Source organism: Oncorhynchus masou, chromosome 33 (assembly GCF_036934945.1).
Source record: "Oncorhynchus masou masou isolate Uvic2021 chromosome 33, UVic_Omas_1.1, whole genome shotgun sequence".
In the NCBI taxonomy this organism is placed as follows: Eukaryota; Metazoa; Chordata; class Actinopteri; order Salmoniformes; family Salmonidae; genus Oncorhynchus; species Oncorhynchus masou.
In genome coordinates this window covers 8,146,116-8,173,813 of record NC_088244.1, presented here as the reverse complement: position 1 = coordinate 8,173,813, position 27,698 = coordinate 8,146,116, and the positions used below count along the sequence as shown (strand labels likewise).

At 44.7% G+C, this 27,698-nt stretch overlaps 1 protein-coding gene across 2 annotated transcripts in view; it reads right to left on the bottom strand.

Moving 5' to 3' along the window:
* Positions 1–27,698, bottom strand: part of LOC135527768 (solute carrier organic anion transporter family member 4A1-like) — a 62,013-nt gene that overhangs the window by 32,482 nt on the left and 1,833 nt on the right. The window contains exon 1 of one of the 2 annotated variants that reach the window (XM_064956318.1): positions 257–1,213. The exons of the other annotated variant lie outside the window; for it this stretch is intronic. The gene's annotated coding sequence lies outside the window, so the exon portion shown is untranslated. Of the gene's footprint in view, positions 1–256; positions 1,214–27,698 lie in introns of those variants that run through there. 2 annotated transcript variants of the gene reach the window in all.

Here is a 27,698-nt window from a genome sequence, read left to right as displayed (position 1 = left end):
TGGCTTAACAGTGACAGTAGCAGTAGTGACACTGTGTTCAGGGAGCCCTTTGGAATCCTACTTCCAGTAAATTGATGTTAAAACACTTCACTGCTTCATTATGAAATATACACGCAATACAACTGTGTGCCATAAAACCAGATGCCCCTACATATTTGTGCTCGGGTAAAACTACCACAGTTGATTCAGTCAAGTGACACTGTATTCAGAGATGTTGTATGTGAGTAAAAGAGCTATTTAAAAAAAAATGACACACCGAGTCAGAGTAAGTGACCTCCAGTTGTACTTTCCTTCTCCTCTAGATTATTTTCCTGCTTTTCATTTCCTCTTTGTGTTTTTATGTTCTCCACACAGCAGACGAGATTAGGTTTCAGGTGAGTCGTTGGGTGCCTCCACATTCAGGTAAAATACAATCCCTTCGTGGGGGAATCCTCAAAGTAGAGCGACCAAATTGCTCCCCAAAACAGCAGCATCAGTAGTTTCAGAAGCCGTAGGGTTGAAACGTTCAGTATTTTTCGATGACACCTTTCTATCCTTTTGAAAAAAAGTTGACCTTTGAACTTCCTGGTACTTCCTCAGAAGTGCAGATGAGTCAGACAGGTGTGGCTGGGCTGTGTCAGGAGGCTCCAGGTACATACAGTCCCAGTGGGGTTAAAGTTATTCTATACTATCCTTAATAGACGGGATTTCATTGAATCCTTTTGACACCCATATATGCCAGCCAGTGTAGGATGTCGTCCTGTACAAACAGGTGTCAGTGGGATACGCCCTGTCCCAGCATCCCAGCCTTGCAGCCTTCCAGCTCAGCGCAGTAACAGTACACCCCACAGGGGTCATCTCACTCTATGGGAGCTAATGGAACTCGGCAAGGCAGGAACTAACCCAATACTGGCTTTCTGCTTCACTGCTGCTCACAGGGCAAACATCACCCCGCAGGCACACTCTGTCAACCCTCACCTCCCCTGTCTGCACCCCTGTGCTATTTGTCTTTTGGAGGCTGAGAGTCAGAAATGGGGACACACCAATTAATCCTTCCTCAGATATAGAGACTGTTATAGAGTTCATCGTGTACACGTGTGACTCCTCTACTGTGTGTGTGTGCGTGTGTATGTATGTGTGTGTGTGTGTGTGCTTATGTGCGCGTGCGTATATGTGTGTGTGTGTGTGTGTGTGTGTGTGTGTGTGTGTGTGTGTGTGTGTGTGTGTGTGTGTGTGCGCGTGCGTGTGTGTATGTGTGTATTAGTTGGTTCTTCTATCATTGTAGAGACCTAAAATTCCATAAAGTCCCCACAAGTACAGTAAAACAAGGAGACTTCTTTTTCGTGGGGACATTTCCTATGTCCCCATGAAGACAAAGGCTACTAATATGATGCACGCACGCACGCACATACATACACATACACACAAACACACACACAAATCAAACTCTCCTGCCCTACTTCTCCAGACAGACAGGCTTGCCAGAGCTCGTTGCCTCCTGTTGGTCTGTCGGATCGCAGGTGAAACCGACTGGAAGAAGACCTAGAGAGTCAGCCAATCAGACGTCTCCAAGCCAGGCTTGCCCTTATATGAGCTTTGTGAGGAGGTAGGAGAGGTCACCATGACGATGATGCTAATTAAGAGCCCTTGCCTGCTGACGTCGACGAGCGTGCCTCAACCACAGACAGCATGAAAAGAAAGTAAGAGAAAACAAACAAGACCGCTCAGTGAAGTACCGTCAGAGACAGCAGGATGTAGGTCAACCATCTCAACGATCATGGAGGGAGGTCGGAGACAATGAACCTGTCACTCGAGGGCCTTTTCCAAGAACTCCATATCAGAAGAAGACATTTGTTCCATTATCTGAAACGACACTTCACTTTTTCTAAACGGTTCTGTGAATTAGTCATCTCTCCGACAACACTTCTGGGAAAATCTGCAAATGTAAGAACGGGAAGCATGTGAGAACGGGAAGCATTATCTTTATGTCATTCACCTTGTTATCACATCCACGTCCTGATGTGTTCATCTTGTTGTAACATGTCCTAATGTGTTCATCTTGTTGTAACATGTCCTAATGTGTTCATCTTGTTGTAACATGTCCTAATGTGTTCATCTGTTGTCTGTGTTCATCTTGTTGTAACATGTCCTAATGTGTTCATCTTGTTGTCACATGTCCTAATGTGTTCATCTTGTTGTAACATGTCCTAATGTGTTCATCTTGTTGTAACATGTCCTAATGTGTTCATCTTGTTGTGACATGTCCTAATGTGTTCATCTTGTTGCAACATGTCCTAATGTGTTCATCATGTTTTTACATGTCCTAATGTGTTCATCTTGTTGTAACATGTCCTAATGTGTTCATCGTGTTGTAACATGTCCTAATGTGTTCATCTTGTTGTCACATGTCCTAATGTGTTCATCTTGTTGTAACATGTCCTAATGTGTTCATCTTGTTGTCACATGTCCTAATGTGTTCATTTTGTTGGCACATGTCCTAATGTGTTCATCTTGTTGTAACATGTCCTAATGTGTTCATCTTGTTGTCACCTGTCCTAATGTGTTCATCTTGTTGTAACATGTCCTAATGTGTTCATCTTGTTGTCACATGTCCTAATGTGTTCATCTTGTTGTCACCTGTCCTAATGTGTTCATCTTGTTGTAACATGTCCTAATGTGTTCATCTTGTTGTCACATGTCCTAATGCGTTCATTTTGTTGGCACATGTCCTAATGTGTTCATCTTGTTGTAACATGTCCTAATGTGTTCATCTTGTTGTCACCTGTCCTAATGTTTTCCTCTTGTTGTTCCTATCAAACAAATACACATATTAACGCGCTAACAAGTCTCACCTCAGTTAAGTACTGTAAAATTAATCTAAGGTAATGAAAAAAACTTTTAGTTGCACTTGTATGGGGCCACTCAATAACCAGACTTTGATTTTCCTGCTGTAGTTATGTGAAAGGACAAGAACTGTCCAGTGAAAATGGATTTGAAAAAAGTCAAATAGCAGACAGTGGGACATTGTGAGTTCTCAAACGAAGGACATTGCCAAGATATTCCACTAGGCCTCACATACACCCACTTGGTCAAGTTATGTGGGACAGGCCTTTCTTCAGAAAATTCTTCTGAATTATTTATTTATTTTTATTTTTATTTCACCTTTATTTAACCAGGTAGGCTAGTTGAGAACAAGTTCTCATTTGCAACTGCGACCTGGCCAAGATAAAGCATAGCAGTGTGAACAGACAACACAGAGTTACACATGGAGTAAACAATTAACAAGTCAATAACAGTAGAAAAAAAAGGGGAGTCTATATACATTGTGTGCAAAAGGCATGAGGAGGTAGGCGAATAATTACAATTTTGCAGATTAACACTGGGGTGATAAATGATCAGATGGTCATGTACAGGTAGAGATATTGGTGTGCAAAAGAGCAAAAAAGTAAATAAATAAAAACAGTATGGGGATGAGGTAGGTGAAAATGGGTGGGCTATTTACCAATAGACTATGTACAGCTGCAGCGATCGGTTAGCTGCTCAGATAGCAGATGTGTGAAATTGGTGAGGGAGTTAAAAGTCTCCAACTTCAGGGATTTTTGCAATTCGTCCAGTCACAGTCAGCAGAGTATTGGAACGAAAGGCGGCCAAATGAGGTGTTGGCTTTAGGGATGATCAGTGAGATACACCTGCTGGAGTGCGTGCTACGGATGGGTGTTGCCATCGTGACCAGTGAACTGAGATAAGGCGGAGCTTTACCTAGCATGGACTTGTAGATGACCTGGAGCCAGTGGGTCTGGCGGTGAATATGTAGCAAGGGCCAGCCGACTAGAGCATACAAGTCGCAGTGGTGGGTGGTATAAGGTGCTTTAGTGACAAAACGGATGGCACTGTGATAAACTGCATCCAGTTTGCTGAGTAGAGTGTTGGAGGCAATTTTGTAGATGACATCGCCGAAGTCGAGGATCGGTAGGATAGTCAGTTTTACTAGGATAAGTTTGGCGACGTGAGTGAAGGAGGCTTTGTTGCGGAATAGAAAGCCGACTCTTGATTTGATTTTCAATTGGAGATGTTTGATATGAGTCTGGAAGGAGAGTTTACAGTCTAGCCAGACACCTAGGTACTTATAGATGTCCACATATTCAAGGTCGGAACCATCCAGGGTGGTGATGCTAGTCGGGCATGTGGGTGCAGGCAGCGATCGGTTGAAAAGCATGCATTTGGTTTTACTAGCGTTTAAGAGCAGTTGGAGGACACGGAAGGAGTGTTGTATGGCATTGAAGCTCAATTGGAGGTTAGATAGCACAGTGTCCAAGGACGGGCCGGAGGTATATATATATTGGTGTCGTCTGCGTAGAGGTGGACCAGGGAATCGCCCGCAGCAAAAACATCATTGATATATACAGAGAAAAGAGTCGGCCAGAGAATTGAACCCTGTGGCACCCCCATAGAGACTGCCAGAAGACCGGACAGCATGCCTTCCGATTTGACACACTAAACTCTGTCTGCAAAGTAATTGGTGAACCAGGCAAGGCAGTCATCCGAAAAACCAAGGCTACTGAGTCTGCTGATATGAATATGGTGATTGACAGAGTCGAAAGCCTTGGCCAGGTCGATGAAGACGGCTGCACAGTACTGTCTTTTATCGATGGCGGTTATGATATCGTTTAGTACCTTGAGTGTGGCTGAGGTGCACCCGTGACCGGCTCGGAAACCAGATTGCACAGCGGAGAAGGTACGGTGGGATTCGAGATGGTCAGTGACCTGTTTGTTGACTTGGCTTTCGAAGACCTTAGATAGGCAGGGCAGGATGGATATAGGTCTGTAACAGTTTGGGTCCAGGATGTCTCCCCCTTTGAAGAGGGGGATGACTGCGGCAGCTTTCCAATCCTTGGGGATCTCAGACGATATGAAAGAGAGGTTGAACAGGCTGGTAATAGGGGTTGCGACAATGGCGGCGGATAGTTTCAGAAATAGAGGGTCCAGATTGTCAAGCCCAGCTGATTTGTACGGGTCCAGGTTTTGCAGCTCTTTCAGAACATCTGCTATCTGGATTTGGGTAAAGGAGAACCTGGAGAGGCTTGGGCGAGGAGCTGCGGGGGGGGGCGGGGCTGTTGGCCGAGGTTGGAGTAGCCAGGCGGAAGGCATGGCCAGCCGTTGAGAAATGCTTGTTGAAGTTTTCGATAATCATGGATTTATCGGTGGTGACCGTGTTACCTAGCCTCAGTGCAGTGGGCAGCTGGCGGAGGTGCTCTTGTTCTCCATGGACTTCACAGTGTCCCAGAACTTTTTGGAGTTAGAGCTACAGGATGCAAACTTCTGCCTGAAGAAGCTGGCCTTAGCTTTCCTGACTGACTGCGTGTATTGGTTCCTGACTTCCCTGAACAGTTGCATATCGCGGGGACTTTGATGCTATTGCAGTCCGCCACAGGATGTTTTTGTGCTGGTCGAGGGCAGTCAGGTCTGGAGTGAACCAAGGGCTGTATCTGTTCTTAGTTCTGCATTTTTTGAACGGAGCATGCTTATCTAAAATGGTGAGGAAGTTACTTTTAAAGAATGACCAGGCATCCTCAACTGACGGGATGAGGTCAATGTCCTTCCAGGATACCCGGGCCAGGTCGATTAGAAAGGCCTGCTCACAGAAGTGTTTTAGGGAGCGTTTGACAGTGATGAGGGGTGGTCGTTTGACTGCGGCTCCGTAGCGGATACAGGCAATGAGGCAGTGATCACTGAGATCCTGGTTGAAGACAGCGGAGGTGTATTTGGAGGGCCAGTTGGTCAGGATGACGTCTATGAGGGTGCCCTTGTTTACAGAGTTAGGGTTGTACCTGGTGGGTTCATTGATGATTTTTGTGAGATTGAGGGCATCTAGATTAGATTGTAGGACTGCCGGGGTGTTAAGCATATCCCAGTTTAGGTCACTAACAGAACAAACTCTGAAGCTAGATGGGGGGCGATCAATTCACAAATGGTATCCAGGGCACAGCTGGGAGCTGAGGGGGGTCGGTAGCAGGCAGCAACAGTGAGAGACTTATTTCTGGAGAGAGTAATTTTCAAAATTAGTAGTTCGAACTGTTTGGGTATGGACCTGGGAAGTATGACATTACTTTGCAGGCTATCTCTGCAGTAGACTGCAACTCCTCCCCCTTTGGCAGTTCTATCTTGACGGAAGATGTTATAGTTGGGTATGGAAATCTCAGAATTTTTGGTGGCCTTCCTGAGCCAGGATTCAGACACGGCAAGGACATCAGGGTTAGCAGAGTGTGCTAAAGCAGTGAGTAAAACAAACTTAGGGAGGAGGCTTCTGATGTTGACATGTATGAAACCAAGGCTTTTTTGATCACAGAAGTCAACAAATGAGGGTGCCTGGGGACATGCAGGGCCTGGGTTTACCTCCACATCACCCGCGGCACAGAGAAGGAGTAGTATGAGGGTGTGGCTAAAGGCTATCAAAACTGGTCGCCTAGAGCATTGGGGACAGAGAATGAGAGGAGCAGGTTTCTGGGCATGGTAGAATATATTCAGGGCATAATGCGCAGACAGGGGTATGGTGGGGTGCGGGTACAGCGGAGGTAAGCCCAGGCACTGGGTGATGATGAGAGAGGTTGTATCTCTGGACATGCTGGTTGTAATGGGTGAGGTCACCGCATGTGTGGGAGATGGGACAAAGGAGGTATCAGGGGTATGAAGAGTGGAACTAGGGGCTCCATTGTGAACTAAAACAATGATAGCTAACCTGAACAACAGTATACAAGGCATATTGACATTTGAGAGAGACATACAGCGAGGCATACAGTGATCACAGGTGTTGAATTGGGAAAGCTAGCTAAAACAGTAGGTGAGACAACAACAGCTAATCAGCTAGCACAACAGCAGCAGGTAAAATGGCGTTGACTAGGCAACGGGGCCGACAGATAAAACATAAACAAGCAGAATGGAGTACCATGATTAATGGATAGTCCAGTGTGCATCAGCTATGTAGCCAAGTGATCAGTGTCCAGGGGGCAGCGGTGGATGGGGCAGGGAAGCTGGACTGGCGAGTGTTATCCAGGTTAAAAAACTAAAAAAAAAAAAACTAACAATGACTAAATAGCTTGTAGCTAGTTAGCTGGTTAGCTTCTGGAGGTTCTTGAGTGTGTTCTAAAAATAAAAAATAATAGTGATTCCGTATCACATTGGGTGAGGCAGGTTACCGGAAGGTATAAACAAATTAAAAATCAAAAAGAGATAGAAAGTAAATATGGGTCCAGTGAGTGTTTGGGACGCGGCGATTCAGACGGTTAGCAGGCCTGTGCTAACAAGCTAACAGATTAGTAGGCCGGGGCTAAACAAGGTAGCAGTTAGCGGACCGGGGCTAAACAAGCTAGCAGTTTGCAGGCCGAATTAGCAGGCAAGGAGATAGCAAGGGCTAGAGAGTTAACCTTTGGGGACGTCGCGATGGGGTGAGTCTGTTTATTCCTCTTCATGCGGTGACATCGATAGACCGGTCGTGGGTCCGGGTATTGTAGCCCAGGAGTATACTACGGTGGTAGCACAGGGGTTCTGGCCGGGCTAGCTTCAAGCTAAGTGGGTGGAAACGCTAGCCAGGGGTAATCGTCCGGGGTTGTGGTTTAGCTAGATAGCTAGTTGTGAAGATCCAGCTGAGAAATGTTCAGTTTGCGGTGGGAATCCGGGGATAAAAAAAATAGGTCCGTTATGCTCTGGTTAGAGGTTAGAGTCGCGTTGTTCGAACTGGCGAGAGCTTTCCGAGCTAAGGGTTAGCTGATGACCGGTTAGCTGAAGACCGCTAGCATAGCTGGTAGTTAGTTGGCTAGCTTCAGTTGAGGGGTTCCGGTTCCGAAGTAAATATAAATACTTTAGGAAAAACAGCTACATTGGGTGAGGCGGGTTGCAGGAGAGTATTTGGAAGCTGAGGTTTAGCAAAATGTTTTAAAAGATATGCAAAAGAAAACTAGAAGAAAAATATGTCAAAACGAAAAATAAAACGATATAAACGATATATACACAGGACACGATACGACAGGACGTCTTACTGCTACGCCATCTTGGGACTAAAATTAATTGTGCAGTGTAGAAATTGTGTCAGTTCTCTTGCGTTCTGTGCAACAGAGTCAGGTTATATGCAGCAGTTTGGGCCGCCTGGCTCGTTGCGAACTGTGTGAAGACTATTTCTTGCTAACAAAGACAGCCAACTTCGCCATACGGGGGATGATTTAACAAAAGCGCATTTGCGGAAAAAAAAGCACAATCGTTGCACGAATGTACCTAACCATAAACATCAATGCCTTTCTTAAAATCAATACACAGAAGTAAAAAAAATTAAACCTGCATATTTAGCTAAAAGAAATTCATGCTAGCAGGCAATATTAAACTAGGGAAATTGTGTCACTTCTCTTGCGTTCATTGCACGCAGATTCAGGGTATATGCAACAGTTTGGGCCGCCTGGCTCGTTGCGAACTAATTTGCCAGAATTTTATGTAATTATGGCATAACATTGAAGGTTGTGCAATGTAACAGTAATATTTAGACTTATGGATGCCACCTGTTAGATAAAATACGTAATGGTTCTGTATTTCACTAAAAGAATAATCGTTTTGTTTTTGAAATTATAGTTTCCGGATTTGACCATATTAATGACCTAAGGCTCGTATTTCTGTGTGTTATTATATTATAATGAAGTCTATGATTTGATAGAGCAGTCTGACTGAGCGGTGGTAGGCAGCAGCAGCAGGCTTGTAAGCATTCATTCAAACAGCACTTTACTGCGTTTGCCAGCAGCTCTTCGCAATGCTTCAAGCATTGCGCTGTTTATGACTTCAAGCCTATTAACTCCCAGGATTAGAATGGCAATACTAAAGTACCTATTAGAACATCCAATAGTCAAAGGTATATGAAATACAAATGGTATAGAGAGAAATAGTCCTATAATAACTACAACTTAAAACTTCCTACCTGGGAATTTTGAAGACTCATGTTAAAAGGAACCACCAGCTTTCATATGTTCTCATGTACTGAGCAAGGAACTTAAACGTTAGCTTTCTTACATGGCACATATTGCACTTTTACTTTCTTCTCCAACACTTTGTGTTTGCATTATTTAAACCAAACTGAACATGTTTCATTATTTATTTGAGGCTAAATTGATTTTATTGATGTATTATATTAAGTTAAAATAAAAGTGTTAATTGTTCATTCAGTATTGTAGAAATTGTCAATTTTACAAATATACACATAAAAATCGTCTGATTAATTGGTATCGGCTTTTTTTTGGTCCTCCAATAATCGGTATCGGCGTTGAAAAATCATAATCGGTCGACCTCTAGTGCAGTGTACTTTAGACAACAACATGACCATAGGCCTCAGTGAATATCACGGTACTATTGCAGATGTCATTAAAATAGCTACAGTAGCCTACATGAGGAAATGAACGAGGTCGACAGGAAGTTGATTTGAAATAAAAGGTTGTTAATGTCAATGATTAAAAACAGATAGAAGAGATGCTGGGTCACTACAGCACACTCCCACACACACACACACTCATACACACACTCATACACACACTCATACGCACACTCATACACACACACACACTCATACACACACACGCTCATACACACTCACACTCACACACAAACACACACAGACACACACACACACAAACACACACAGACACCCACACACACACACACACACACACACACACACACACACACACACACACACACACACACACACGCACGCACACACACACACACACAGTTGCCATTACCAGCGGCTTACCATACATCACACAGTGAGAGAGGTTGTATGGTACGACCTTCAAGGGAATAAACACAGACAAAACAAGTGAACATGCAAACACACAAAAACTAGTACAGTATCTAACATAGCACATGTGAGCATCTACTGACATGTAAGTGTTACTGATAGATACACAGACACACATACTGCATGTTAATGTTTTTACATGTATCTACGTATTTTGTCTGTAATGTGTTGCTCGTCGTGTGTCGGGACCCCAGTAAGACTAGCTGTCACCATTGGCGACAGGTAATGTGCATCCTGATCGAATGTAACAATATGTCATACTGTTTGCACATTGACAGTGGCCTTTTTTTTGTCAAGCTATTTAAAGTCAGTTATTTCCATTTTATTTCAGGCAGATGAAGATATGGAACTCGGGTGGTGTCGGCAGTAGAGTATTTGACAAAGCGTTGACATGTTAATAAAGAATGTATGCACAACTTCTTGTCTGATAACCAAACTAGACACTATCTCTATTCTTGTAGAGTTCACCCAGTCATGTAGTTCACCCAGTCAGCTAGAGTTCACCCAGTCAGGTAGAGTTCAAACAGTCATGTAGAGTTCACCCAGTCAGGTAGAGTTCACCCAGTCAGCTAGAGTTCAAACAGACAGGTAGAGTTCACCCAGTCATGTAGTTCACCCAGTCATGTAGTTCACCCAGTCAGGTAGTTCACCCAGTCATGTAGTTCACCCAGTCAGGTAGAGTTCAAACAGTCATGTAGAGTTCACCCAGTCAGGTAGAGTTCACCCAGTCAGGTAGAGTTCAAACAGTCATGTAGTACACCCAGTCATGTAGTTCACCCAGTCATGTAGTTCACCCAGTCAGGTAGAGTTCACCCAGTCAGGTAGTTCACCCAGTCAGGTAGTTCACCCAGTCATGTAGTTCACCCAGTCATGTAGTTCACCCAGTCATGTAGAGTTCACCCAGTCATGTAGTTCACCCAGTCATGTAGTTCACCCAGTCAGGTAGAGTTCACCCAGTCAGGTAGAGTTCAAACAGTCATGTAGTTCACCCAGTCATGTAGTTCACCCAGTCATGTAGTTCACCCAGTCATGTAGTTCACCCAGTCAGGTAGTTCACCCAGTCATGTAGTTCACCCAGTCATGTAGTTCACCCAGTCAGGTAGAGTTCAAACAGTCATGTAGTTCACCCAGTCATGTAGTTCACCCAGTCATGTAGTTCACCCAGTCATGTAGTTCACCCAGTCAGGTAGAGTTCAAACAGTCATGTAGTTCACCCAGTCATGTAGTTCACCCAGTCATGTAGTTCACCCAGTCATGTAGTTCACCCAGTCAGGTAGAGTTCACCCAGTCATGTAGTTCACCCAGTCAGGTAGAGTTCACCCAGTCATGTAGTTCACCCAGTCATGTAGTTCACCCAGTCAGGTAGGGTTCAACCAGTCATGTAGTTCACCCAGTCATGTAGTTCACCCAGTCATGTAGAGTTCACCCAGTCATGTAGTTCACCCAGTCATGTAGTTCACCCAGTCAGGTAGGGTTCAACCAGTCATGTAGTTCACCCAGTCATGTAGTTCACCCAGTCATGTAGAGTTCACCCAGTCATGTAGTTCACCCAGTCATGTAGTTCACCCAGTCATGTAGTTCACCCAGTCATGTAGAGTTCACCCAGTCATGTAGTTCACCCAGTCATGTAGAGTTCACCCAGTCATGTAGTTCACCCAGTCATGTAGAGTTCACCCAGTCATGTAGTTCACCCAGTCAGGTAGAGTTCACCCAGTCAGGTAGAGTTCAAACAGTCATGTAGTTCACCCAGTCAGGTAGTTCACCCAGTCAGGTAGAGTTCAAACAGTCATGTAGTTCACCCAGTCAGGTAGTTCACCCAGTCAGGTAGAGTTCAAACAGTCATGTAGTTCACCCAGTCAGGTAGTTCACCCAGTCAGGTAGAGTTCAAACAGTCATGTAGTTCACCCAGTCAGGTAGAGTTCAAACAGTCATGTAGTTCACCCAGTCAGGTAGAGTTCAAACAGTCATGTAGTTCACCCAGTCAGGTAGAGTTCAAACAGTCATGTAGTTCACCCAGTCAGGTAGTTCACCCAGTCAGGTAGAGTTCACCCAGTCAGGTAGAGTTCACCCAGTCAGGTAGAGTTCACCCAGTCAGGTAGAGTTCACCCAGTCATGTAGTTCACCCAGTCATGTAGTTCACCCAGTCAGGTAGTTCACCCAGTCAGGTAGTTCACCCAGTCATGTAGTTCACCCAGTCAGGTAGTTCACCCAGTCATGTAGTTCACCCAGTCATGTAGTTCACCCAGTCATGTAGTTCACTCAGTCAGGTAGAGTTCACCCAGTCAGGTAGAGTTCACCCAGTCATGTAGTTCACCCAGTCAGGTAGTTCACCCAGTCAGGTAGAGTTCACCCAGTCATGTAGTTCACCCAGTCAGGTAGAGTTCACCCAGTCAGGTAGTTCACCCAGTCAGGTAGTTCACCCAGTCATGTAGTTCACCCAGTCAGGTAGAGTTCAAACAGTCATGTAGTTCACCCAGTCAGGTAGAGTTCAAACAGTCATGTAGTTCACCCAGTCAGGTAGTTCACCCAGTCAGGTAGAGTTCACCCAGTCAGGTAGAGTTCACCCAGTCATGTAGTTCACCCAGTCAGGTAGAGTTCAACCAGTCATGTAGTTCACCCAGTCATGTAGTTCACCCAGTCAGGTAGAGTTCAAACAGTCATGTAGTTCACCCAGTCATGTAGTTCACCCAGTCATGTAGTTCACCCAGTCATGTAGTTCACTCAGTCAGGTAGAGTTCACCCAGTCAGGTAGAGTTCACCCAGTCAGGTAGTTCACCCAGTCATGTAGCTCACCCAGTCATGTAGTTCACCCAGTCATGTAGTTCACCCAGTCATGTAGTTCACCCAGTCAGGTAGAGTTCACCCAGTCAGGTAGAGTTCACCCAGTCATGTAGTTCACCCAGTCAGGTAGAGTTCACCCAGTCATGTAGTTCACCCAGTCAGGTAGAGTTCACCCAGTCATGTAGTTCACCCAGTCATGTAGTTCACCCAGTCAGGTAGAGTTCACCCAGTCAGGTAGTTCACCCAGTCAGGTAGTTCACCCAGTCATGTAGTTCACCCAGTCAGGTAGTTCACCCAGTCATGTAGTTCACCCAGTCAGGTAGAGTTCAACCAGTCAGGTAGAGTTCACCCAGTCATGTAGTTCACCCAGTCATGTAGAGTTCACCCAGTCATGTAGTTCACCCAGTCATGTAGTTCACCCAGTCATGTAGTTCACCCAGTCAGGTAGAGTTCACCCAGTCAGGTAGAGTTCACCCAGTCAGGTAGTTCACCCAGTCATGTAGAGTTCACCCAGTCATGTAGTTCACCCAGTCATGTAGTTCACCCAGTCATGTAGTTCACCCAGTCATGTAGTTCACCCAGTCAGGTAGAGTTCACCCAGTCAGGTAGAGTTCACCCAGTCATGTAGAGTTCACCCAGTCATGTAGTTCACCCAGTCAGGTAGAGTTCACCCAGTCATGTAGTTCACCCAGTCAGGTAGAGTTCACCCAGTCATGTAGTTCACCCAGTCAGGTAGAGTTCACCCAGTCATTTACTTATATTTTAATTTAGATTTGAAGTACATATTACACACATAACTCTCTCTTTCTCTCTCGCACACACGCACACATTTATGATGTCCGGGTCGACTCATAACTACAGTCCTCGTGGTTATTGCCCGCGGCGTCTTTAAGGTAATGAAATATTGTGTGTATGAAGGGCGTGTTCTTGGCGGGTGGATTGAATAAAGCGAAAACACTGCCTTAAACAGTCTAGCAATGTATCTTTCTAGTGCAATTTCTATCTGTGAGCTACACTGAGGTTTTCTTTCATTATTTGAGGCTCTCTGGTATTAGCCAGTAAGCCTAAGCTTCAGGGCCTAACTGTAGGCACGCCAAACAACAAACACACCAATCGCCAAATACTTTTGGGGAAACGGGCAGAGAAAGTTGAGGTTGAACCACAGAGGCAAAAAAAATATGAGTTTAATTGAACAAGAGGAAAGCTGTGAAATGGAGAGTTAAGAATAAAGAGAAGGAAGGGACAGAAAGGTCATGTTTGGGAAAGATGTGGTGAAGTGGTTTAAAGAGGATGATAGCAGTGTTATGTTGATCCCCTGAACAAGGCAGTTAACCCACTGTTCCCCTGAACAAGGCAGTTAACCCACTGTTCCCCTGAACAAGCCAGTTAACCCACTGTTCCCCTGAACAAGGCAGTTAACCCACTGTTCCCCTGAACAAGGCAGTTAACCCACTGTTCTCCTGAACAAGGCAGTTAACCCACTGTTCCCCTGAGCAAGGCAGTCAACCCACTGTTCCCCTGAACAAGGCAGTTAACCCACTGTTCCCCCAAACAAGGCAGTTAACCCACTGTTCCCCCGAGCAAGGAAGTTAACCCACTGTTCCCCTGAACAAGGCAGTTAACCCACTGTTCCCCTGAACAAGCCAGTTAACCCACTGTTCTCCTGAACAAGGCAGTTAACCCACTGTTCCCCTGAGCAAGGCAGTCAACCCACTGTTCCCCTGAACAAGGCAGTTAACCCACTGTTCCTCCAAACAAGGCAGTTAACCCACTGTTCCCCTGAGCAAGGAAGTTAACCCACTGTTCCCCTGAGCAAGGCAGTTAACCCACTATTCCCCCAAACAAGGCAGTTAACCCACTGTTCCCCTGAGCAAGGCAGTTAACCCACTGTTCCCCTGAGCAAGGCAGTTAACCCACTGTTCCCCTGAGCAAGGCAGTTAACCCACTGTTCCCCTGAGCAAGGCAGTTAACCCACTGTTTCCCTGAGCAAGGCAGTTAACCCACTGCTCCCTGGACACCGATATAATATGGATGTCGATTTTCTTTTACTTCGCGTTTTTTTTAATTTTCATGAATGTTTGAGAATGACATATAGTAAGGCATTTGTGAAAATTCTATAGCAATATAGAGTGGGTCAATTAATACTGCAGGAAGTAAAACTGAATAAAAACATCTGTCCTGTCCAGGACTGGAGTCTACACAAAACGGTGCGCCATAGCCAATCAGAGTCACAGTAGGCCTATATGTAAAAAAAACTGTACTGTGTGTTTACAGGTCAGTAGGGCCTGTCATCAATCACTTTGAACTGGACTGTGTGTTTACAGGCAGTAGGGCCTGTTATCATTCACTATGAACTGGACTGTGTGTTTACAGGCAGTAGGGCCTGTTATCATTCACTATGAACTGGACTGTGTGTTTACAGGCAGTAGGGCCTGCCATCATTCACTATGAACTGGACTGTGTGTTTACAGGTCAGTAGGGCCTGTCATCAATCACTATGAACTGGACTGTGTGTTTACAGGCAGTAGGGCCTGTTATCATTCACTATGAACTGGACTGTGTGTTTACAGGCAGTAGGGCCTGTCATCATTCACTATGAACTGGACTGTGTGTTTACAGGCAGTAGGGCCTGTTATCATTCACTATGAACTGGACTGTGTGTTTACAGGCAGTAGGGCCTGTCATCATTCACTATGAACTGGACTGTGTGTTTACAGGCAGTAGGGCCTGTTATCATTCACTATGAACTGGACTGTGTGTTTACAGGCAGTAGGGCCTGTTATCATTCACTATGAACTGGACTGTGTGTTTACAGGCAGTAGGGCCTGCCAACATTCACTATGAACTGGACTGTGTGTTTACAGGCAGTAGGGCCTGTTATCATTCACTATGAACTGGACTGTGTGTTTACAGGCAGTAGGGCCTGTCATCATTCACTATGAACTGGACTGTGTGTTTACAGGCAGTAGGGCCTGTTATCATTCACTATGAACTGGACTGTGTGTTTACAGGCAGTAGGGCCTGTTATCATTCACTATGAACTGGACTGTGTGTTTACAGGCAGTAGGGCCTGCCAACATTCACTATGAACTGGACTGTGTGTTTACAGGCAGTAGGGCCTGTTATCATTCACTATGAACTGGACTGTGTGTTTACAGGCAGTAGGGCCTGTCATCATTCACTATGAACTGGACTGTGTGTTTACAGGCAGTAGGGCCTGTCATCATTCACTATGAACTGGACTGTGTGTTTACAGGCAGTAGGGCCTGTTATCATTCACTATGAACTGGACTGTGTGTTTACAGGCAGTAGGGCCTGTTATCATTCACTATGAACTGGACTGTGTGTTTACAGGCAGTAGGGCCTGTTATCATTCACTATGAACTGGACTGTGTGTTTACAGGCAGTAGGGCCTGCCATCATTCACTATGAACTGGACTGTGTGTTTACAGGTCAGTAGGGCCTGTCATCAATCACTATGAACTGGACTGTGTGTTTACAGGCAGTAGGGCCTGCCAACATTCACTATGAACTGGACTGTGTGTTTACAGGCAGTAGGGCCTGTTATCATTCACTATGAACTGGACTGTGTGTTTACAGGCAGTAGGGCCTGTCATCATTCACTATGAACTGGACTGTGTGTTTACAGGCAGTAGGGCCTGTTATCATTCACTATGAACTGGACTGTGTGTTTACAGGCAGTAGGGCCTGTTATCATTCACTATGAACTGGACTGTGTGTTTACAGGCAGTAGGGCCTGCCAACATTCACTATGAACTGGACTGTGTGTTTACAGGCAGTAGGGCCTGTTATCATTCACTATGAACTGGACTGTGTGTTTACAGGCAGTAGGGCCTGTCATCATTCACTATGAACTGGACTGTGTGTTTACAGGCAGTAGGGCCTGTTATCATTCACTATGAACTGGACTGTGTGTTTACAGGCAGTAGGGCCTGTTATCATTCACTATGAACTGGACTGTGTGTTTACAGGCAGTAGGGCCTGTCATCATTCACTATGAACTGGACTGTGTGTTTACAGGCAGTAGGGCCTGTTATCATTCACTATGAACTGGACTGTGTGTTTACAGGCAGTAGGGCCTGTTATCATTCACTATGAACTGGACTGTGTGTTTACAGGCAGTAGGGCCTGTTATCATTCACTATGAACTGGACTGTGTGTTTACAGGCAGTAGGGCCTGTTATCATTCACTATGAACTGGACTGTGTGTTTACAGGCAGTAGGGCCTGTTATCATTCACTATGAACTGGACTATGTGTTTACAGGCAGTAGGGCCTGCCAACATTCACTATGAACTGGACTGTGTGTTTACAGGCAGTAGGGCCTGTTATCATTCACTATGAACTGGACTGTGTGTTTACAGGCAGTAGGGCCTGTTATCATTCACTATGAACTGGACTGTGTGTTTACAGGCAGTAGGGCCTGCCAACATTCACTATGAACTGGACTGTGTGTTTACAGGCAGTAGGGCCTGTTATCATTCACTATGAACTGGACTGTGTGTTTACAGGCAGTAGGGCCTGTCATCATTCACTATGAACTGGACTGTGTGTTTACAGGCAGTAGGGCCTGTTATCATTCACTATGAACTGGACTGTGTGTTTACAGGCAGTAGGGCCTGTTATCATTCACTATGAACTGGACTGTGTGTTTACAGGCAGTAGGGCCTGCCAACATTCACTATGAACTGGACTGTGTGTTTACAGGCAGTAGGGCCTGTTATCATTCACTATGAACTGGACTGTGTGTTTACAGGCAGTAGGGCCTGTCATCATTCACTATGAACTGGACTGTGTGTTTACAGGCAGTAGGGCCTGCCAACATTCACTATGAACTGGACTGTGTGTTTACAGGCAGTAGGGCCTGCCAACATTCACTATGAACTGGACTGTGTGTTTACAGGCAGTAGGGCCTGTTATCATTCACTATGAACTGGACTGTGTGTTTACAGGTCAGTAGGGCCTGTTATCATTCACTATGAACTGGACTGTGTGTTTACAGGCAGTAGGGCCTGTCATCAATCACTTTGAACTGGACTGTGTGTTTACAGGCAGTAGGGCCTGCCATCATTCACTATGAACTGGACTGTGTGTTTACAGGCAGTAGGGCCTGCCATCATTCACTATGAACTGGACTGTGTGTTTACAGGTCAGTAGGGCCTGTCATCAATCACTTTGAACTGGACTGTGTGTTTACAGGCAGTAGGGCCTGTCATCAATCACTTTGAACTGGACTGTGTGTTTACAGGCAGTAGGGCCTGTTATCATTCACTATGAACTGGACTGTGTGTTTACAGGCAGTAGGGCCTGTTATCATTCACTATGAACTGGACTGTGTGTTTACAGGCAGTAGGGCCTGTTATCATTCACTATGAACTGGACTGTGTGTTTACAGGCAGTAGGGCCTGTTATCATTCACTATGAACTGGACTGTGTGTTTACAGGCAGTAGGGCCTGTTATCATTCACTATGAACTGAACTGTGTGTTTACAGGCAGTAGGGCCTGCCATCATTCACTATGAACTGGACTGTGTGTTTACAGGCAGTAGGGCCTGCCATCATTCACTATGAACTGGACTGTGTGTTTACAGGCAGTAGGGCCTGTTATCATTCACTATGAACTGGACTGTGTGTTTACAGGCAGTAGGGCCTGTTATCATTCACTATGAACTGGACTGTGTGTTTACAGGCAGTAGGGCCTGTTATCATTCACTATGAACTGGACTGTGTGTTTACAGGCAGTAGGGCCTGTTATCATTCACTATGAACTGGACTGTGTGTTTACAGGCAGTAGGGCCTGTTATCATTCACTATGATCTGGACTGTGTGTTTACAGGCAGTAGGGCCTGTCATCAATCACTATGAACTGGACTGTGTGTTTACAGGCACTAGGGCCTGTTATCATTCACTATGAACTGGACTGTGTGTTTACAGGCAGTAGGGCCTGTTATCATTCACTATGAACTGGACTGTGTGTTTACAGGCAGTAGGGCCTGTTATCATTCACTATGAACTGGACTGTGTGTTTACAGGCAGTAGGGCCTGTTATCATTCACTATGAACTGGACTGTGTGTTTACAGGCAGTAGGGCCTGTTATCATTCACTATGAACTGGACTGTGTGTTTACAGGCAGTAGGGCCTGTTATCATTCACTATGAACTGGACTGTGTGTTTACAGGCAGTAGGGCCTGTTATCATTCACTATGAACTGGACTGTGTGTTTACAGGCAGTAGGGCCTGTTATCATTCACTATGAACTGGACTGTGTGTTTACAGGCAGTAGGGCCTGCCATCATTAGCAGTAGCAACAGCGTGACTTTAGATAATTTGAACACATTCACCAAAAGCCACAAAACTGAAAAACGAAATGAGGGGAAAAAGTTGGTCATTCATTCACCTACTCCTCCAATGACATGACATTCTCCCAGTAGCTAGCCTCGCTAATGTCAGGCTCCATGTTTTTACCTTATAATAATTAGCTAGCTACATAAATAGATACGCTAGCCCAGGCAGGGGTGTCAAACTCAATCAGAGCACGAACCATATCGGGAAAAAAACAACGAATTTGCATTTTAACATATTAGCTTTTTAACATATTTTGACAAAATAGATATATAATACTTGTCATTTGCTGCTATGCTTGCAGATGTGCATAATATGTTGCAAACACCCTAATCAAAGAGTATTTAATAACTACGAATAACAACAACAAAAACAGAGCTATAGGTTGTTGTAAAGTTGGAGCTTTTTAGTTTGTCTGAATTGGCAGGTTTTACACACCAGCCAAGCTTCTGGGAGAACGTGATGGTTCTCTTTTCATTAGCATGTGAAATTTTATTTTTATTTAACTAGGCAAGTCAGTTAAGAACAAATTCTTATTTACAATGATGACCTAGGAACAGTGGGTTAACTGCCTGTTCAGGGGCAGAACAACAGATTTGTACCTTGTCAGCTTGGGGATTTGAACTTGTGACCTACCAGTTGGTTGCCCAACACTCTAACCACTAGGATACCATGCCGCCCCAATTAAACCATGTTTTCACGGTTGAATGGTGCATTGCTGTATGGTGCACTCAAAATGTAGCTATTGTAGTTGAGTCGCCATCTTAGGCTACAGCTCAAATGGTGCATTGTAATTGGTCCACATGTTTCTATTTTGTTGCAGGTTTTTTTTTTGGGGGGTATTTAAATGTCAAGCTTTAAAAAAAAAAATGAAGCCAGACTGCAACATTTTAGTAGCATATCTAGGACCTTTGGCACCTGTGTCTGTACACTTTCTATCTGCTGCAAACTGTTAACGGGACACACGAAAGCAGCGCAATTGAAGTTTTCACTTTATCACATATAGTCAGGCAGGTGCTGGTGAGTTATTAACGATCACCAACGGGTTAACAAACAGCTGACCTGCGATCCACAAACACACAGCATATGACTGATATGACTGATAAGTGGTCAGTTTTGATGGCTACTTCTCCTTATTGTGAAAGAATTCTGCTCACTCAGGCAATATCCGCTTGCCAGGCCCAAATAGGGAGCATGTGGCAGGAAGAGGAAGGAGGCGGAACGTCCCTAACCAGAAACAGAGTGTCAGCGGCTGCGGTTTCTATTGCATGGGCTTATAGCAGGGACCTGCAGACCGTAGGCATTATCCTGTCCTGTCAATTCCTCAACCAGGCCTTCTGGAGACATTGTGCAGAAGGGATAAAATACACACACACACAATCATGCAATCGTAGCATATGCACACACACAAAAACACACACACACAAACACACACATATTAGATAAGCATTACGCTGTATGACTGTTGATACCCACAATTTCTCTAAAATAGATGATCTTTGGACCATCTCATTTATTGCAATGACATTCTGACATTACACCCTGACATAACACCCTGACATTACACCCTGACATTACACCCTGACATAACACCCTGACATAACACCCTGACATAACTCCCTGACATAACACCCTGACATAACCCCTGACATAACCACCTGACATAACCCCCTGACATAACCCCCTGACATAACCACCTGACATAACACCCTGACATAACACCTTGACATAACACCCTGACATAACACCCTGACATAACACCCTGACATAACTCCCTGACATAACACCCTGACATAACCCCCTGACATAACCACCTGACATAACACCCTGACATAACACCCTGACATAACTCCCTGACATAACACCCTGACTTAACACCCTGACATAACACCCTGACATAACACCCTGACATAACTCCCTGACATAACACCCTGACATAACACCCTGACATAACTCCCTGACATAACACCCTGACATAACCCCTGACATAACCACCTGACATAACCCCCTGACATAACACCCTGACATAACCACCTGACATAACACCCTGACATAACACCTTGACATAACCCCCTGACAAAAACCCCTGACATAACCACCTGACATAACCCCCTGACATAACACCTTGACATAACCCCCTGACAAAAACCCCTGACATAACACCCTGACATTACACCCTGACATTACACCCTGACATAACCACCTGACATAACCCCCTGACATTACACCCTGACAAAACCCCCTGACGTTACACCCTCACATTACACCCTGATATAACCCCCTGACATTACACCCTGACATTACACCCAGACTTAACACCCTGACATTACACCCTGACATAACACCCTGACATAACCACCTGTCATAACCCCCTGACATTACCCCCTGACATAACCACCTGACATAACACCCTGACATAACACCCTGACATAACCCCCTGACATTACACCCTGATGTTACACCCAGACGTTACACCCTGACATAACCCCCTGACATAACCACCTGACATAACCCCCTGACATAACACCCTGACATAACCCCCTGACATAACCACCTGACATAACCACCTGACATAACCCCCTGACATAACCACCTGACATAACACCCTGACATAACCCCCTGACATTACACGCTGACATTACACCCTGACATAACCCCCTGACATTACACCCTGACAAAACCACCTGACATGACCACCTGACATAACACCCTGACATAACACCCTGACATAACCCCCTGACATTACACCCTGACATAACCACCTGACATGACCACCTGACATAACACCCTGACATAACACCCTGACATTACACCCTGACATAACCCCCTGACATAACCCCCTGACATAACCACCTGACATAACCACCTGACATTACCCCCTGACATAACCCCCTGACATAACACCCTGACATAACACCCTGACATTACACCCTGACATAACCCCCTGACATAACCACCTGACATTACACCCTGACATTACACCCTGACAACACCCTGACACACAGAGGATGTGTGTCCATAACACCCATAACACCCTGACATAACACACTGATAACACCCTGACATAACCCCCTGACATAACACCCTGACATTACACCCTGACATAACTCCCTGACATAACACCCTGACATAACCCCCTGACATTACCCCCTGACATAACCCCCTGACATAACACCCTGACATAACACCCTGACATTACACCCTGACATAACCCCCTGACATAACCACCTGACATTACACCCTGACATTACAGCCTGACAACACCCTGACACACAGAGGATGTGTGTCCATAACACCCTGACATAACACCCTGACACAGAGATGATTCCCTCTCCATTACACCCTGACACACAGAGGATACCCTCTCCATTACACCCTGACACACAGAGGATACCCTCTCCATTACACCCTGACACAGAGGATACCCTCTCCATTACACCCTGACACACAGAGGATAGCCTCTCCATTACACCCTGACACACAGAGGATACCCTCTCCATTACACCCTGACACACAGAGGATACCCTCTCCATTACACCCTGACACACAGAGGATAGCCTCTCCATTACACCCTGACACAGAGGATACCCTCTCCATTACACCCTGACACACAGAGGATACCCTCTCCATTGCACCCTGACACACAGAGGATACCCTCTCCATTGCACCCTGACACACAGAGGATACCCTCTCCATTACACCCTGACACACAGAGGATACCCTCTCCATTACACCCTGACACACAGAGGATAGCCTCTCCATTACACCCTGACACAGAGGATACCCTCTCCATTACACCCTGACACACAGAGGATAACCTCTCCATTACACCCTGACACACAGAGGATACCCTCTCCATTACACCCTGACACACAGAGGATACCCTCTCCATTGCACCCTGACACACAGAGGATACCCTCTCCATTACACCCTGACACACAGAGGATACCCTCTCCATTACACCCTGACACACAGAGGATACCCTCTCCATTACACCCTGACACACAGAGGATAACCTCTCCATCCACACAGTGGCATACAGTAAACCTTACCTTGTGCTTCCCAGTACATTATGCCAAAATTTTGTGACATTTTAGTTTGTTTTGGTGTTCAGCAGTGTTTTTTTTCTTGAGGCTTGTCGATGTTTGGTAGCCGAAGTCTACGCCCCTTTGTCAGTGATTGGTCAACAGTAGGGCTTCTTTAATTAGATGACAGACGACTAGTTTGCGTGCACATTTTTTCACTTGAGAAATACTGCACCAAATATCTTAGTTAGGCGTTAAATTGTGGGACAAAGACCTCCTCTGCAAAAATGTCTTAAATTAATTGTAGATTTCTTGATTTATCTAAGATTAATTCAGACTATTTTGAGGAAGTGTATTTTTTCCCACGGCGTCTCGAGAGGGACAAACAGTCAAATTTGATGCTTTTTTTGTTTGTTTTTCAAGCAAATATTTATTAAGTGAGTATGTGATAAAAATAATTTATATGTCTAAAGATAATGATTAAATAATTCCACTCTGAAACCATATAATTCTATGAAATGTATGAATCATAAAACTATAATCTGATGGTGTGTGTAGTTTTTGTCCGAATTAGAACAAGGACCTTTTGTTCCTTTTTAGCATGTAAGCAGGGTGCAAGTGTGAAACAAATGATAAGAGGAGCTATCAACAGACAAGTTGTACTACTGTGTTCCTTACAGGACATTCTGTCTCCCCCCGTGGAGGGGAGAAACTGTTAGGCATGCAGAAAATTATGAAACATATTGCAGATTAAACAATGTATCTGTATAGTGGAAAAAAACACAGACTGTCTGAGCAAGGCGTAGCTTAAGATTTGAACTTGTATGTATGTGCGTAGGATACCTACTGTTTGTGTGTGAAGGTATGTGCGTAAGGAGCCAGTATAAAATTGATGTTTTTGTACAACGGACTAGGACGTCCTCGTGAATAAACATTTTGACTATTGTAAACTGAGAAATCTGTCTGTTTCTTTTAAACCAGAATCTTACAAACGCTGGGTTGCAGACTGAATAGATTAATTGAAGTTTATGAACATGATAACAAAATTCTAAAATTAGTATGCCAGGCACAGACGCTCACTTCGGCCAATCGGAGTTCTGCTGGGAGAAAACCAAACCTAGTATGAGTGACATGGGGGGTCCTGGGGGGGTCCGGGGATGTGATTGGTTTGACTGCTTCAACACACTTTGCTTACAACCCATGCAGTCACTCGGTCAACAGGATGACTGATTCATGTGGTTTTTACAGTGAGTAGTGGTCTCCTGTGGGATGGGGGGTTTAGACCACGGTCAGTGGGAACTTAACAGTGGACAAGCTCACATGGGAGACCCCTGTCAATTAGGACTATGTGTTGCTAGGATAACAGCTGTGTGCCAAACCAGGCCTGGCAGGTAGAGCGTAATATGTGACAATATATCCCCAGGTATACTTTCAAGGTATAGGGACATTTTAGTTTATTTCAATATGCTGTATAGGCAATTATACACTGGGTGGTTCGAGGCCTGAATGCTGATTGGCTGGCAGCCGGTATATCAGACCGTATACCACGGGTATGGCAAAACATGTATTTTTACAGTTCTAATTACATTGGTAACCAGTTCATAATAGCAATAAAGCCCCTTGGGGGTTTGTGGTATATTGCCACGGCTAAGAGCTACGGGTAATATACCACGGCTAAGGGCTACGGGTAATATACCATGGCTAAGGGCTACGGGTAATATACCACGGCTAAGGGCTACGGGTAATATACCACGGCTAAGGGCTACGGGTAATATACCACGCTAAGGGCTACGGGTAATATACCACGCTAAGGGCTACGGGTAATATACCACGGCTAAGGGCTACGGGTAATATACCACGGCTAAGGGCTACGGGTAATATACCATGGCTAAGGGCTACGGGTAATATACCATGGCTAAGGGCTACGGGTAATATACCACGGCTAAGGGCTACGGGTAATATACCACGGCTAAGGGCTACGGGTAATATACCACGGCTAAGGGCTATGGGTAATATACCACGGCTAAGGGCTACGGGTAATATACCATGGCTAAGGGCTACGGGTAATATACCATGGCTAAGGGCTACGGGTAATATACCATGGCTAAGGGCTACGGGTAATATACCACGGCTAAGGGCTACGGGTAATATACCATGGCTAAGGGCTATGGGTAATATACCACGGCTAGAGCTACGGGTAATATACCATGGCTAAGGGATATGGGTAATATACCATGGCTAAGGGATATGGGTAATATACCACGGCTAAGGGCTACGGGTAATATACCACGGCTAAGACCTATGGGTAATATACCATGGCCTTATTACTTAAATATACAAATGATGGGAACCATAGGCTACAGACAATATGATACAGACTCGATTAATTAGGTCCGATTTCAAGTTTTCATAACAATCGGAAATCGGTGTTTTTGGGTGCCGATTTCCGATTATTTTTTTATTTAAACAAACTTTTTTTATACCTTTTATTTAACTAGGCAAGTCAGTTAAGAACACATTCTTATTTTCAATGATTGTCTAGGAACTGTGGGTTAACTGCCTTGTTCAGCGGCAGAACGACAGATTTTCACCTTGTCAGCTCAGGGGTTCCAATCTTGCAACCGCACAGTTAACTAGTCCAACGCTCTAACCATTGCACTCCACGAGTAGCCTGCCTGTTACGCGAATGTAGTAGAAGCCAAGGTAAATTGCTAGCTAGCATTAAACTTATCTTATAAAAAACAATCAATCATAATCACTAGTTATAACTACTGATCCAGTTTAGCAGGCAATATTAACCAGGTGAAATTGTGTCATTTCTCTTGCGTTCATTGCACGCAGAGTCAGGGTATATGCAACAGTTTGGGCTGCCTGGCTCATTGTGAACTAATTTGCCAGAATTTTATGTAATTATGACACACATTGAAGGTTGTGCAATGTAACAAGAATATTTAGACTTAGGGATGCCACCCGTTAGATAAAATACCGAACGGTTCCGTATTTCACTGAAATAATAAACGTTTTGTTTTCGAAATGATAGTTTCCGGATTCGATCATATTAATGACCAAAGGCTCGTATTTCTGTGTGTTATTATGTTATAATTAAGTCTGATTTGATAGAACAGTCTGACTGAGCAGCAGCAGGCCCGTAATCATTCATTCAAACAGCACTTTTGTGCGTTTTGCCAGCAGCTCTTCACAAGCACAGCACTGTTTATGACTTCAAGCCTATCAGTCTAATGGCTGGTGTAACCAATGTGAAATGTCTAGCTAGTTAGCTGGGTGTGCGCTAATACTGTTTCAAACGTCACTCGCTTTTAGATTTGGAGTAGTTATTCCGCTTGCGCTGCAAGGGCCGCGGCTTTTGTGGAGCGATGGGTAACGATGCTTCAAGTGTGGCTGTTGTCAATGTGTTCCTGGTTAGGGGCAAGGAGGGGGACGGAAGCTATACTGTTACACTGGCAATACTATAGTGCCTATAAGAACATCCAATAGTCAAAGGTATATGAAATACAAATGGTATAGAGAGAAATAGTCCTATAAATACTATATTAACTACAACCAAAAACTTCTTACCTTGGAATATTGAAGTCTCATGTTAAAAGGAACCACCAACTTTCATATGTTCTCATGTTCTGAGCAAGGAACTTCAACGTTAGCTTTTTTACATGGCACATATTACTTTCTTCTCCAACACTTTGTTTTTGCATTATTTAAACCAAATGGAACATGTTTCATTATTTATTTGAGGCTAAATTGATTTTATTGATGTTTTATATTAAGTTAACATAAGTGTTAATTCAGTATTGTTGTAATTGTCATTATTACAAATAAAATAAAATAAAAATTGGCCGATTAATCGGTATCAGCTTTTTTGGTCCTCCAATAATCGGTATCGGTACTGAAAAATCATAATCACTTGACCTCTAATACAGACCCTAGACTACAGACGATAGGATACAGACCATAGGTTTCCAACCATAGGATACAGAACCTAGGCTACAGACCATAGGATACAGACCCTAGGATACTGAACCTAGGCTACAGAACCTAGGCTACAGAACCTAGGCTACAGACCCTAGGCTACAGACCATAGGATACAGACCCTAGGCTACAGACTATAGGATACAGACCCTAGGCTACAGACCATAGGATACAGACCATAGGATACAGACCCTAGGCTACAGACCATAGGATACAGACCATAGGATACAGACCCTAGGCTACAGACCATAGGATACAGACCATAGGATACAGACCCTAGGCTACAGACCCTAGGCTACAGACCGTAGGATACAGACCCTAGGCTACAGACCATAGGATACAGACCCTAGGCTACAGACCATAGGATACAGACCCTAGGCTACAGACCCTAGGCTACAGACCATAGGATACAGACCCTAGGCTACAGACCATAGGATATAGACCTTAGGCTACAGAACCTAGGCTACAGAACCTAGGCTACAACTTTGTATCACAGATATGTGTTGAGTTAGATAGTGGTGCATGGTGTATGACTCACCTTCCACGAGTAAGTATGAGGTTGATATTTTAAGAGGGTTGGTATACAGGCTATTATTCATCGGGCCCGCCTTATAGAGCCCCACAGTGAAGGTGCCATAACACCCATAAAACCTAGTGGTCAAACTGAGAAATGGTTGCAATCATTTTCCCACTATGTAATTATGAGGGAATATGTTGATAAAAGTCACCTTGTCCGA